At 48.0% G+C, this 15,360-nt stretch overlaps 1 protein-coding gene across 3 annotated transcripts in view; it reads right to left on the bottom strand.

Annotated features, from left to right (window-relative positions):
• Positions 1-14,467, bottom strand: part of mgat5 (alpha-1,6-mannosylglycoprotein 6-beta-N-acetylglucosaminyltransferase) — a 214,650-nt gene extending 200,183 nt beyond the window's left edge. For 2 of the 3 annotated variants that reach the window (XM_070875426.1, XM_070875429.1), the window contains exon 1: positions 13,830-14,041. The gene's annotated coding sequence lies outside the window, so the exon portion shown is untranslated. Of the gene's footprint in view, positions 1-13,829; positions 14,042-14,240 lie in introns of those variants that run through there. The other variant, XM_070875427.1, reaches the window with a different exon arrangement.
• Between the last annotated feature and the right edge of the window lie 893 nt (positions 14,468-15,360).

Raw genomic sequence — 15,360 nt, forward strand, 5'->3', positions numbered from 1 at the left:
GTCAGCATGGATTTATGAAAGGGAAATCATGCTCGAAAATCTCCTAGAATTTTTTGAAGATGTAACTAGTAGAGTGGACAAGGGAGAACCAGTGGATGTGGTGTATTTGGACTTTCAAAAGGCTTTTGACAAGGGCCCACACAAGAGATTGGTGTGCAAAATTAAAGCACATGGTATTGGGGGTAATGTATTGACATGAATAGAGAACTGGTTGGCAGACAGGAAGCAGAGAGTCAGAATAAACTGGTCCTTTTCAGAATGGCAGGCAGTGACTAGTGGGGTGCCGCAGGGTTCAGTGCTGGGACCCAAGCTATTTACAATATACATCAATGATTTAGATGAAGTAATGGAATGTAATATCTCCACGTTTGCAGATGACACTAAGCTGGGTGGCGGTGTGAGCTGTGATGAGGATGCTAAGAGGCTGCAGGGGGACTTGGACACGTTAGGTGAATGAGCAAATGCATGGTTGATGCAGTATAATGTGAATAAATGTGCGGTTATCCACTTTGGTGGCAAAAACAGGAAGACAGATTATTAGCTGAATGATGACAGATTAGGAAAAGGGAGATGCAACGAGACCTGGGTGTCATGGTACATCAGTCATTGAAGTTTAGCATGCAGGTACAGCAGCCGGTGAAGGTGGTAAATGGCATGTTGGCCTTCATCGCTAAAGGATGAGTATAGGAGCAGGAAGATCTTACTGCAGATGTAGAGAGCCTTGATGAGGTCACATCTGGAATATTGTGTTCAGTTTTGGTCTCCTAAGCTGAGGAAGGACGTTCTTGCTACTGAGGAACTACAGCGAAGGTTCACCAGATTGATTCCCAGGATGGCAGGACTGACATATGAGGAGAGACTGGATCAACTGGGCTTGTATTCACTGGAGTTTAGAAGAATGAGGGGGGGATCTCATAGAAACATAAAATTCTGACGGGATTGGACATGTTAGAGGCAGGAACAATGTTCCTGTTGCTGGGGAGTTCCAGAACCATGGGGCACAGTCTAAGAATAAGGGGGAAGCCATTTAGGACCGAGATGAGGGGAAACTTCTTCACTCAGAATGGTTAACCTGTGGAATTCTCTATCACAGAAAGTTGTTGAGGCCAGTTCGTTAGATATATTCAAAAGGGAGTTAGATATGGCCCTTATGGTCAAAGGGATCAAGGGATATGGAGAGAAAGCAGGAAAGGGGTACTGAGGTTGAATGATCAGCCATGATCTTATTGAATGGCGCTGCAGGCTCGAAGGGCCGAATGGCCTGATCCTGCACGATGTTTCTATGGGCCAAGGTTTCGGGTGGAGTTTGGAGTATCTTAGAAATCGCAATTCTCGGCACTTAGTTTGCTTCAGTTCTAGTGAGTTAGTTTAGATTAATTTTATTTCAGGTATTTTTTAAATCAAAAGGGGGTATATCCAGCCACTTACGCCTGTTTTGCAAGTTTCGGCAGCGAAAACTTACTCCAAACTAACTTAGAATGGAGTAAGTGTCCACTTTTGTAAGTTCTGAAAAACCTTACCTGGAGAGTTAAGTTTAATGCAGGCACAGCTAGAGACAGGGGGTGGGGGAGCATTAAACACAAAGGACACAACAACATCACAACGGGCCGGGGGGGGGGGGGGGGGGTGGAACTAGAGGATTTTCCATAAACACCTTCACAACATTAAAAAAGCAAAGTACATTTAAAGCACTCCGCACTAAACGAAGCACAAAAAGTAATGAGTAACTAATTAATAAAAAAACAGAAGGAACCCTGTACTTAAAGCACCAAGACCAAAGTAATAAGCAACCAATCAATAAAAAATAAAAAATAGAAGTCCTACCCTTAGGTGTCTCTGTTCGTGAGGGGTTGGGGTGTGTGCGTGCGAGGGGGGAGAAAATCAGGACGGAGGCATCCCTGCTCTCTCCTCCGGCCCTTCGATCATTGAGTGGCCCCCAACCCACGCTCCCCCTCCATCCCTTGCCACGCTCCCCCTCCAATCGATCACCTCCCCAGTGCCCCCTTCCCACGCTACTCCATCCCTCCCCGGTACCCACACCATTCAAACACAGACTGGGGGAAAAATGCCCTGCTGAGCCATTGCGCAGGTGTGCATGCTCCAACGCGCCTGCGCAACGCCACCGGCACTCAGAAGAACGCCGATCCCTAGCCCCTCCCCCCTGCAGGTTGCGATCGGCTTGCTCCGCTGCGCCACGCCACGCTGCAGGACAATCGGAGAATTGCCCGGTAAGATTTCGGCGCACTTTTTTCCCCCCCCAGACAGGTTACTTAAATCACGGAGGTGCACTATTTTCAGCAACAGCGGAAACTTGGGCCCGTGGTTTCTAAAATAGGCTGTGTGGTTGATAATGATGAAGAAAAAAGCTGCAGTCTGCAGGAAGATATCAATGTACTGGTCAGGTGGGCAGAACAGTGGCAAATAAGAGTTCAATCCAGATAAGTGTGAGGTAATGCATTTTGGGAGGTCTAACAAGGCAAGGGAATACATATTAAATGATACGACACTGAAGTGTCAAAGAAACAAAGGAACATTGGAATGCAGATCCACAAATCTCTGAAGGTAGCAGGCCAGGTAGATAAGATTGTTAAGAAGGCATATGGAATACTTGCCTTTATAAGTCAAGGCACGGAATACCAGAGCAAGGAGGTTATGCTTGAACTGTATAAAACATTGGGTTAGGCCACAGCTGGAGTACTGTGTGCAGTTCTGGTCATCACATTACAGGAAAGATGTGATTGCACTGGAAAGGGTGCAGAGGAGATTGACAAGAATGTTGCCTGGACTGGAGAATTTTGGCGATGAGGAAAGATTGGAGATGCTGGGTCTGTTTTCTTTGGAACAGAGGAGAGACTAAGGGGAGACTTGATTGAGATATATAAAATTATGAGTGGCTTGGAGTGGATAGAAAGCACCTGTTTCCCTTGGCAGAGGGGTCAGCAACCAGGGGGCATAGATTTAAAGTAATTGGGGGGAGGTTTAGAGGAGATATGGGGAAATTTCTTCCCCAGAGGGTGGTGGCGGTCTGGAACTCACTGCCTGAAAGGATGATAGAGGTAGAAACCCTCACCACATTTGAAAGATACTTGAATGTGCACTTAAAGTGCCATAACCTACAGGGCTACGGACCAAGAGCTGAAAAGTGGGATTAGGATGGATAGCTCTTGGTCGGCCAGCGCAGACACGATAGGTCGAAATAACTAAATTTCTATGATAAACATTTATAAATCATATTTGGAAAATCAAAATCTGTAAAAGTATTGCTTTGTGTTTTTCCTAGTTCAAGTGGACACACTATAGAAAGTGTCCAATGCCCATTACACTTTACCAAAATCCTATTAACACACTGAAATCTAATTACAATTAATTCACCCTATTACATTATGCAGTTAATACCAAAAATGTGGGACTAATCCAAAGGAAAGGTGAGGCACAAGCACCAATTTGAGATTAATGTTTGAAATTATGTGGACCAAACAGATAAGACATATTTGCTGGGTTATCATCACAAAGTCACCGTGTGAGCTTATTACTATGCACAAAGCTCCACTCAGATTTTCAAAATAATAAGTACAACTTGTTGCTGAATAGCTGATGAGACAGAATAATTGTCTCTTTCCAAACTTTAAAAAGTTTGCTTCAAACCTGTTATGGTTATACTGCTGTCAATATGTTGCAATACTCCCTTCTCAAAGTGATCTGACAGTTAGATTAAAATGATGTTGGGCATAGGCCATTGCAGCTATATTGCATTTCTTGCTTCAACACAAAATTGATTGCATTATTATTTCCAATCAATCAATCAAAGTCAAGACCACCCATAATTGCTAATGAGTTGAATGGGGTAAAAAAACAAAGGGATTAAGGCATACATGGGAAGAAATCACTCAAAGCAGCACGAGGGGTCAGCAAAGCAATTAAAAATGCTAGCAAAACATTCTGATTTATTTCTAGGGGAAACAACAGCCAAATTGCACACAGCAAGCTCCCACAAACAACAATGTGATAATGACCAGATAACCTGTTTTTTTAATGTTGTTGATTGAGGGATAAATATTGGCCAGGACAGCTGAGATAACTCCCTTTCTCGTCTTCAAAATACAATTATGGGATCTTCTACGCCCAACAGAGCAGACGGGGCCTCAGTTTAACGTCTCATCCGAATGACGGCATCTCCCACATTGCAGCATTCCCTCAGTACTGCACTTCAACCCACAACCTTCTGACTTCGAGGCGACAGTCTCTAATTCCTAACCCCACACCCACTTTCTGTCTCTCCTTCCCCACTCATACTCTCTCTCCCATCTCCCTCTCCTGCTTTCTCCCTCCGACCTCTCAATCTCACCCGCCCCAAACACTTACGCTCTCTCCTCACTACTCTCCCCCGCACACCCTCGCTCTCTCCCTCCTCCTCCTCCCTCCACCCCCCCCCCCCACACTCTCTCTCTCTCTCTCTCTCTCTCTAACCCCACCCCCCCACTCTCTCTCTCTCTCTCTCTCTCTCCCTCTCCACCCCCCTCTACTCTCACTCTGCCCCCGTCTACTCTCTACCCCCTCCCAATCTCCTCCCCACCCTCTACTCACTCTTTCCCCCCCCTCTACTCCACCCCCCCCCACACACTCTCCCTCTACCCCACCCTCCCCCCCGACACACACTCGCTCTCTCTCTCTCTCTATCCCTCTACCCCAACCCCTCCCCCCCCACACACTCTCCCTCCCTCTCTTGCCCCCCCCACTCTCTCTCTCTCTCTCTCTCTCTCTCTCCCCCTCCCCACTCACCCTCTCTTCTTCCTCCCTCGCTCTCTCTTGCTCACACCCCCACCCCCCCCCCTACTCTCTCCCCCGCCCCCTCTCCCCCACCCACCCCTACTCTCTTCCCCCTCACCCACCCCTACTCTCTTCCCCCCCACCCACCCCTACTCTCTTCCCCCTCACCCACCCCTACTCTCTTCCCCCCCACCCACCCCTACTCTCTCCCTCCCCCCCTCTCCCTCCCCCCCTCTCCCTCCCCCCCTCTCCCTCTCCCTCCCCCCCCATCCCACTCTCTCCCCCCCCACCCCACTCTCTCCCCCCCCCACCCCACTCTCTCTCCCCCCCCACCCCACTCTCTCCCCCCCATCTTTCCCCCCACCCCTACTCTCTCCCTCTCCCCCCCTACCCTCTCCCCCCCCTACTCTCCCCCCCCCCCTACCCCTACCCTCTACCCCTACCCTCTCCCCCTCTACCCCTACCCTCTCCCCCTCTACCCCTACCCTCTCCCCCTCTACCCCTACCCTCTCCCCCTCTACCCCTACCCTCTCCCCCTCTACCCCTACCCCCCTCTACCCCTACCCTCTCCCCCTCTACCCCTACCCTCTCTCGCCCCTCTACCCCTACCCTCTCTCGCCCCCCCCCCCACCCCTACTCTCCCCCCCCACCCCTACTCTCCCCCCCCACCCCTACTCTCCCCCCCCACCCCTACTCTCCCCCCCCACCCCTACTCTCTTCTCCCCCCCCCACACCTACTCTCTTCTTCCCCCCCCCCCACACCTACTCTCTTCTCCCCCCACCCCACACCTACTCTCTTCTCCCCCCCCCCACACCTACTCTCTTCTCCCCCCCCCCCTACTCTCTTCTCCCCTCCCCCCCCACACCTACTCTCTTCCCCTTCCCCCCCCCACCTACTCTCTTCCTCTTCCCCTTCCCCCCCCACCTACTCTCTTCCCCTTCCCCCCCCACCCCTACTCTCTTCCCCTTCCCCCCCCACCCCTACTCTCTCCCCCCTCCCTACGCCTACTCTCTCCCCCTCTACCCCCCCCCACCACCCCTACTCTCTCCCTCATCCCCGCTCCCCCCCCACCCCTACTCACTCCCTCTTCTCCCCCCTCCCCCCCCCACACCAGCCTTCTATTGTCTCCTTCACCCACCCCCCCACAACCCTCATGCGCACACTCTCTCTCTTCCACCCCCCTTTCTACACTCTCCCCTCTACTTCTCTACACACTCACACCCCACCATCTTCTCTCAATCTCCAACCCATCTCTCGTTTCTCTCTCTCTCCCACGCTCAACCTCTCCCTCCACCTCCACGTCGATGTGCATGCGCACTTTGGCTACTGTTCCTGGCCAGAGCCATTCATTTCTTTTTCCACTTTTTACTCTCTAGCCTCCCCACCCCCCGACCACTCTCCCCTGTTGTCATGCCTCCTTTCATCTCTCCTCTCGGACACTCTGCCCTCCCAAATCCCTACCCCAATCCTTCATAACTCTTCGACCTTCCTACTCTCCTGCCACCATCTCAGGCTTGACTTCCAATTAGATAAGCCGACAGCTTCCCTCTGTGCCTCTCGGTATCCTACGAAGGGCCCATCGAGGCACTCATCGCTGCCTTCTTACGAGCAGCAACCCCAACGGTTCCATCCTACTCTTGTCAACCTTCGCACCCAGCGCGCCCATTGGGAGCTAATCTTGCCAATCTCCTCCCCGCGCTAACAATGTGGACACTGGTAGTGGGTCAGCCATCACTGATCCTCTCCGTAACTTCTTCCAGAATGTCCGTTCATTTCCGAACACGGCCCTTGCCATCCATGCGCTTATCATGGATGATTGTATTAACGTCATGGTCCTGAAGGAAACTTGGCTGAGGGGTGATGACACCTTAACCTTAAATGAAGGTACCCCGCCTGCCAATACATTCTACCACTTGCTTAGTGCAACATGCAGAGAGACTCATCACCAAATCACACCTTGGTCTGTCCCCCTACTCCTCCGACACATTCTCCCTCTGAGCATCGTACCTTATTCCATCCTCTCATTTAAAATTCTCCTTCTCTACTGCCCACCAAGTACCATAAAAATGTTATTACTGCGATATCTTCACTGCTTTCCTCCCTTAGCCTCTGTACTGAACAACTGCTCATCCTCGCTGATTTCAACCTCCATCTCAATTCATCATGCTCTCTCCTTCGAGTTCACTAGTCTCCTATCCACCCTTAGGGCTCAATTTTGGCCAGGAGTTGCTCCGTTTTTTTTTGGGAGTAACTTGGTTTTTCTGGGGTAACTTAAAAATCCCTATTTTGCACATTCAATTTGCACCAGTGTAAGTGAATTGGTTAAGATTTTTTTTTAGTTAATTTTTTTTCTCAAAAAGGGGGCGTTATCAGCCACCTATGCCAGTTAGAAACATAGCAAGAAAACATAGAAAAAAATAGGTGGAGTAGGCCATTCGGCACTTCGAGCCTGCACTGCCATTCAATAAGATCATGGCTGATCATTCCCCTCAGTACCCCTTTCCTGCTTTCTCTCCATACCCCTTGATCCCCTTAGCTAGAAGGGCCATATCTAACTCCCTCTTGAATATATCCAATGAACTGGCATGAACAACTCTCTGCGGCAGGGAATTCCATAAGTTAACAATTCTGAGTGAAGAAGTTTCTCCTCATCTCAGTCCTAAATGGCCTACCCCCGAGCCTGCACCGCCATTAAATAAGATCATGGCTGATCATACCCCTCAGTACCCCTTTCCTGCTTTCTCTCCATACCCCTTGATCCCCTTAGCTAGAAGGGCCATATCTAACTCCCTCTTGAATATATCCAATGAACTGGCATGAACAACTCTCTGCAGCAGGAAATTCCATAGGTTAACAATTCTGAGTGAAGAAGTAACTCCTCATCAGTCCTAAATGGCCTACCCCTTATCCTAAGACTATGTCCCCTGGTTCTGGACTTCAACATCGGGAACATTCTTCCCGCATCTAACCTATCCAGTCCCGTCAGAATCTTATACGTTTCAATGAGATCCCCTCTCATCCTTCTAAACTCATGTATAAAGGCCCAGTTGATCCAGTCTCTCCTCATATGTCAGTCCAGCCAGCCCTGGAATCAGTCTAGTGAACCTTCGCTGCACTCCCTCAATAGCAAGAACGTCCTTCCTCAGATTAGGAGACCAAAACTGAACACAATATTCCAGGTGAGGCCTCACTTAGGCCCTGTACAACTGCAGTAAGACCTCCCTGCTCCTATGCTCAAATCCCCTAGCTATGAAGGCCAACATACCATTTGCCTTCTTTACTGCCTACTGTACCTGCATACCCACTTTGTGACTGATGAACCATGACACCCAGGTCTCGTTGCAACTCCCCTTTTCCTAATCTGCCGCCATCCAGATAATATTCTGCCTTTGTGTTTTTGCCCCCAAAATAGATAACCTCACATTTATCCACATTATACTGCATCTGCCATGCATTTGCCCACTCACCTAACCTGTCCAAGTCATCCTCCAGCCTCTTAGTGTCCTCCTCACAGCTCACACCGCCACCCAGTTTAGTGTCATCTGCAAACTTGGAGATATTACACTCAATTCCTTCATCTAAATCATTGATGTATATTGTAAAGAGCTGGGGTCCCAGCACCGAGTCCTGCGGCACTCCACTGTCACTGCCTGCCACTCTGAAAAGGACCCGTTTATCCTGACTCCCTGCCTGCCAACCAGTTCTCTATCCACGTCAGTACATTACCCCCAATACCATGCGCTTTGATTTTGCACACCAATCTCTTGTGTGGGACCTTGTCAAAAGCCTTTTGAAAGTCCAAATACACCACATCCACTGGTTCTCCCTTGTCCACTCTGCTAGTTACATCTTCAAAAAATTCCAGAAGATTCATCAAGCATGATTTCCCTTTCATAAATCCATGCTGACTTGGTCCAATCCTGTCACTGCTTTCCAAATGCGCTGCTATTTCATCCTTAAAATGATTGATTCCAACATTTTCCCCACTATTGATGTCAGGCTAACCAGTCTATAATTACCTGTTTTCTCTCTCCCTTTTTTAAAAAGTGGTGTTGCATTAGCTGCCCTCCAGTCCATAGGAACTGATCCAGAGTCGATAGACTGTTGGAAAATGATCACCAATGCATCCACTATTTCTAGGGCCACTTCCTTAAGTACTCTGGGATGTAGACTATCAGGCCCCGGGGATTTATCGGCCTTCAATCCCATCAATTTCCCGCTTAATAAGGATATCCTTCAGTTCCTCCTTCTCACTAGACCTACTGTCCCCTAGTACATTCGGAACATTATTTGTGTCTTCCTTCGTGAAGACAGAACCAAAGTATTTGTTCAACTGATCTACCATTTCTTTGATCCCCATTATAAATTCACCTGAATCCAACTGCAAGGGACCTACGTTTGTCTTCACTAATCTTTTTCTCTTCACATATTTATAGAAGCTTTTGCAGTCAGTTTTTATGTTCCCTGCGAGCTTCCTCTCATACTCTATTTTCCCCCTCTTAATTAAACCCTTAGGCTTCCTCTGTTGGATTCTAAATTTCTCCGTCCTCAGGTTTGTTGCTTTTTCTAGCCAAATTATATGCCTCTTCCTTGGCTTTAACACTATCCTTAATTTCCCTTGTTAGCCATGGTTGAGCCACCTTCTCAGTTTTATTTTTACTCCAGACAGGGATGTACAATTGGTTTAGGCAACTTTGGACAGCTAATAGTTACTCCAAATCTACTTAGGCCAGCGTATGTGGCCACTTCAGAAAACCCGCGGAAAGTTAAGAAATCAGCGCAACTAGGTACATCGGAGGCCATTCAGCCTGGGATAGGGGCGGGAAGGGAAGCAGAGAGGGCCTGCACCTAAAGCACCAAGACTTACAAAGCACTAAACCTTGGAAACAAAAAGTAATAAGCATTCAATAACAAATAAAAAATTGAAGTATGTCCTACCTTCATCTTAAAACTCAGCCCGGGAAGGTGGCTGGCTGGTGCGGGAGGCCACTCGGCCTGGGGCGGGCAGGAGCACTGATAGAAATCATCCATCACTATCAGTTCTCCTGCCCGCCCCTGGCCCTGGCCAAGTGGCCTCTCGGTAGGATTTCTAACAGGTTGATCGCACAGGAGGCCACTCGGCCAGGGCTAGGGGCGGGCAGGCAGTAGAACTGATATCATCCAGGTAGGAGCACTTTCTATCAGTGTGATTTCTAAGATTAAAGTGATTAAAGCTTCAAATCAAATGGAACTCAGCAGTCCGTGCAATTGCCATTCCATACCCCAACTCTCAACATTTGGCCAGCATCAGGTCTCACACAGCAGCTGTAGCAAGACACGGAGAGGCTGGGGGCGAGGAGCTACTGCACATGCGCGGACATTCCACTGTGCATGTGCAGACGTCCCGGCACTGTTTTCAGCGCAGGACGTTGGCTCCACCCCGACTCAACTGGCTATGCTGCGCGACCACAGGGAGGAGGCCCGACAGCGGCCAAAGTGGGAAGGAAATTTTTCGGCGCACTTCTGAACGGAGAAAAGCAGCGCATCTCCAGTAAGTGCACCGAAAAATGGGCTAGGCCAAAATTGAGCCCTTAGTCTCTCCCTCCATGTAAAAGTCCCAACCCATATTCACGGCCACCCCCCTCGACATCATCATCTCTCGTGACTTCGCTACTCCCATCGTGTCAATCACAGATAAGGCCACTATTGACCACTTTCTCGTATTGCCCTCCATCCACCTTTCCCGAGCCCCGCAAGCCTACTTCCTTTGGTGTCTGCCCCTAGAAAAAAATTCTCTTACAACTGCATTTACAAAATCCCAACTGTCCAACCTTTGGCCCTCCATTCACCATGACATTTCTGCAGCTACCGATCTGCTCAACCACACCCTCACCACCACCTTTGATGCCCTAGTCCCTATTAAAACAATTACCGGTACTCTCTCTCACCCAGGCTGTTCCACCAGTACAGCCCTGACCTTCGCTTCCTTATGTCCAAGGGATGCAGACTCAAACAGATATGGCAGACAACTGGTTTAGCCATTCACCGCCAGATCAGACTGGACTACATATCGCATGTTCAGGTCCAACTCTCGTCTGTCAAAATTGTTCGCTATTCCAGAATCATACTAAAATACAAAGATAAACCCCAGCTTTTATTTCCCAGTGCTAACCATCTTATGAAACCCCTCTCCTGTCTCATCCACTCTCACATCCGACAAGTATGAGGAGCTCGTGGACTTCTTTGTCTCTAACATTGAAACCATCTGTTCAGCTGCCTTTGCCACTTCCCTTCCTTCCCCTAGCCCATCGGGCAAAACTTCCTCTTAGATTCCCCCTGCCTTAGCCCTGAACTCACATCTTTCCTCTCATGATCTCTTCACACTCACCTTGTCCATGAAATCCACTTCATGCTCCCTCAACCCTATTCCCACCAAACTGCTGACCATTCAACTTCCTTTTCTGACTCCGTTAGCTGACATTGTTCTCTCTCCTCGGGTACTATCCCCCTCAAATCTGCCATCATCACCCCACTCCTCAAATAAAAAACAATCCTTGACCCCTCCATCCTTGCAAACTACCGCTTCAACTCCAACCTCCCTTTCCAATCCAAAGTTTTTGAAACATGTTGTCGCCTCCCAAATCTGTGCCCATCTTTCCCAGAACACCATGTTTGAATCCCTCCAATCAGTTTTCTGTCTCTGCCACGACACCGAAACAGTTCTCAAAGTCACAAATGCCATCCTTTGCAACTGTGACAAAGGTAAACTATCCCTCCTCGTCCTTCTTGACTTGTCCGCAGCCTTTGACATGGCTGACCACTCCATCCTTCTCCAACACCTCTCAGTCATCCAGCTGGGTGGGACTGCACTCGCCTGGTTCCATTCTTAACTGTCTAATTGTAGCCAGAGAATCACCTGCAATGGCTTATCTTCCCGCCCATGCATCATTATGGCCCTTACCGCTAAAAAGATCAAGGGGTATGGAGAGAAAGCGGGAAAGGGTTAGAGGTGAATGATCAGCCATGATCTTATTGAATGGTGGTGCAGGCTCGAAGGGCCTACTCCTGCACCTATTTTCTATGTTTCTATGATTTCTGGCGTCCCCCAAGGATCTATCCTTGCCCCCTCCTATTTCTCATCTACATGCGGTCCCTTGGAGCCATCATCCAAAAACACAGCTTCAGTTTCCACATGTACGCTTGAGACACCCAGCTCTATCTCACCGCCACTTCTCTCACCCACTCCACGGTCTCTAAATTGTCAGACTGCTTGACAGACATCCAGTTCTGGATGAGCAAAATTTTTTCCAATTAAATATTGAGAAGAATGAAGCCATTGTTTTCAATCTCCACCACAAACTTTGTTCCTGAGCCACTAACTCCATCCCTCTCCTTAACATTTGTCTGAGGCTGAACCACACTGATCGCAACCTTGGTGTCATATTTGATACTGAAATAAGCTTGCAAATACATATCCCTGACATAACTAGGAGCATCTATTTCCACTTCCGTAACATCGCCCATCTCCACCCTAGCTTCAGCTCATCCGCTGCTGAAACCCTCATCCATGCCTTTGATACCTCTAAACTGGACTATTCCAACACACTTCTGGCTGGCCTCCCACGTTCTACCCTAAGCTTCAAGTCATCCAGAACTCAGCTGCCCATGTCATAACTCATGCTAAGTCCCATGCTCGCTGACCTACATTGGCTCCCAATTAAACATCTCAATTTCAAAATTCTGATTCTTGTTTTCAAATCCTTCCACGGCCTCGCTCCTCCCTATCTCTAATCTCCTCCAGCCCCACAATGCCCCCTCGCAGCCCACCTCGAGACATCTGCGCTTCTCTAATTCTAACCTTTTGAGCATCCTGGATTATAATCGTTCAACCATTGGTGGCAGTGCCTTCTGTTGCCTAGGCCCCAAGCTCATCAATTCCCTGCCTAAATCTCTCGACTCTTCTTTCCTCTTTGAAGACACTCCTTAAAACCTACCTCTGACCAATCTGCCCTAATTTCTCCTTATATGGCTCAGTGTCACATTTTGTCCTGTGAAGCACCTTGGGATATTTTACTACTTTAAAGGTGCTGTATAAATATAAACTGTTGTTGAGTTCTTGGAAGGTTGTAGAATATTACAGATATAGTCATGAAAAGATTTAAGCAGAAGGAAGAGAATATTTAATTTATTCAACTGGATATCAGACATGCAGCCTGACACAGACGTTGGAAGGGTTGAGAAGGGTGGTGAGATAGAGCTCAAAGAATCTTCCACTGTAGTAATGCTGCCATTTATATTTTCCACAACAGTCCTAATGACCTCAGAGAAAGATTGCCAACTAAGTGCCAGTTTTGGCTTGTGGATTTATACCTATTATTAGCTGGGTTGAGACAAGTAAAATATTCCATACTTGGAACAGGCAGCTGGCAAAGGGCATATTTTGTTCCTTCAGCTTGGAGCTACATTTGAATTTTGTCCCTGAATGCTTTACAAATGAACTACATTTACACATACGGATAAGCATTGCAATCCGACTGCAGGCTTTCCACAAAATTCAAGTCCAGTGGCTCGGTTCTCCTTCCATTTATCGAGCAGCGTCTCAACTATCTGCGGCGACAAACATCCAATACTTAAGGGAAAAGGTGTTTGGCTGAATGTATCTTTTTTAAACCCCATAAATTCCTCGCATTGAGTAACCTTGGAGAGCTCTTTCCTCGCCATCGGGCTTATAGTACAAATACACACGATAATTCCACGCTTGAGCAGGCAGGGGCTCTCTCTGCTGCTTTTAGCGAATGATAAATAAGAAAGGGTGTCAGCTCAACGTCTGGAAGAGATTGCCAGCCTTAGATGAACCCAAAACCTCCCCTCTCTCACAATAAAACTGCATCGCTCACCCTGACAGATTACTGTTCGATGGACAACATATGCAAAAAAAATCATACTAACCCATCCCGAAAATTTAAAAAACCTGCAGAGAAACCGTGAGAAAAAACACCGAATACAGCAGCCGCGGTTTATTATCCTCACCTGGGAGGCGACCTCTATATAAAACACCAGGTGTTTTTTTTCTTATACCTACCTGAAGTTAATTGAAGTTAAACGCACGTTCTCTGTATTCCTTGCCTTTCCTCTTGCCTAGATGGTGTTTTAGTTCGCGGATTTCACGTTTGATTTATTTTCTCACACGGGCGCAGTCCCGGCCAACAGCGTCTCTCAAGCCGCTTTTTAAATCGCTCGAGCGCAGTCTTAGCCAGCAACGCCGCCGAACCCAGTGAGCATGCGCCTGCGCTGGCCCTGCTCCAACGTCGCCGAGCCCCTGTGAGCACGCGCATGCGCTCACCCTCCTCCAACGCCGCCGAGCCGATGAGCATACTCTCTTCCCCCGCCCCGCGAGTCCCAGCATTCGGCAGCGCACGCGCATGCCTTTCCGTTCTCCACTCCCGAGTCCTAGGAGACGGCACGAGCGAGCTTGGTCAATGCCGCTGCTTACCTGAATCCGCTGCTTTGCTGTCACTGCGAGCCCCTCGCATCTTTTTTTTTACAATTACTTAGCCAACCCTTTTCTTCTTTCCTCCACCAAACGGCATGGAAAGTTCCAGAAGGGCAAGGCCAGCCGACCGTAGCGGCTTCTGGCTCGACAACAAACCTTGTCTGCACGGGGTCCTCGCCACCCTTGCTCCTTTAGCTCGCTCACTATCTGCCTGCATCGATTTCGGTTGGACAACAACAATAAGGGCGCTCGCGGGCCGGGCGCGGGGTGAAATGCTGCCGCCCGCCGGTCAGCTGAGTGCCTTCAGTCTGACACACCCCACACACACAGTGGTCGCTGCCGCCCTTGCGCACAATAAAGATACTGTAATGTGCAAGTGTAAAGTGATACCTATTTAACATTGCAGCAAATGCGAAAAAACCTAAGAAAACACATTTAGAGGATATAGATTTTAACATGACGGATTAAACGATCGTTTTAAATATGACTTTGTATTCTGCCAGTATGTTTTATTAATAGAATTATTTCACTTTCTAGTTTCCCCCTCCCAGAAAACTCATAAACTGAGGCCTTTGAGGAAATGCAAAACCTTTTGGTCAGTGGACTAACTATGACTCACTCAACCGTAAAATAGTCGAGAACAAGAAGACCATTCAGCCCATCGAAACGATTTCCAACAGGAGGCCTCCCATCTCCTGATAGATCTTTTTGCAAAATGTTCTGTTTTTGTGGGGATTGAAACATTTCCTGCATAGGTTACTTGTGTGCTGACAAAAACTAAAAGCTGCCAAATGTTTCAAATCATTGCGCTAATTATACTGTTTGGCAAAATAATAGTTTTAAATTGTAACATATTACAATTACCACACTTTTATAAAATGATAAATGTTAAGCATTTCCTGTGTAGTTTATTATACACAGTTAATTTTAACTAACACAAGTACAAAAGGTCTAGCAATATATATACAAAAATAAAATCATAATGGACACCTTGGTGACTTTGCCAAGGGTAGTCTGGACAGTAGGGCAAACAGGTTGGAGGGATCAAATGCAGAGTGATAGGAGAGGTAAGTGCAAAGTTAGGTGACAGCTATGTTTGGGAACCTTAGAAAGGGAGAAA

The sequence above is a fragment of the Pristiophorus japonicus genome, chromosome 3 (assembly GCF_044704955.1).
Source record: "Pristiophorus japonicus isolate sPriJap1 chromosome 3, sPriJap1.hap1, whole genome shotgun sequence".
NCBI classification, from domain to species: Eukaryota; Metazoa; Chordata; class Chondrichthyes; family Pristiophoridae; genus Pristiophorus; species Pristiophorus japonicus.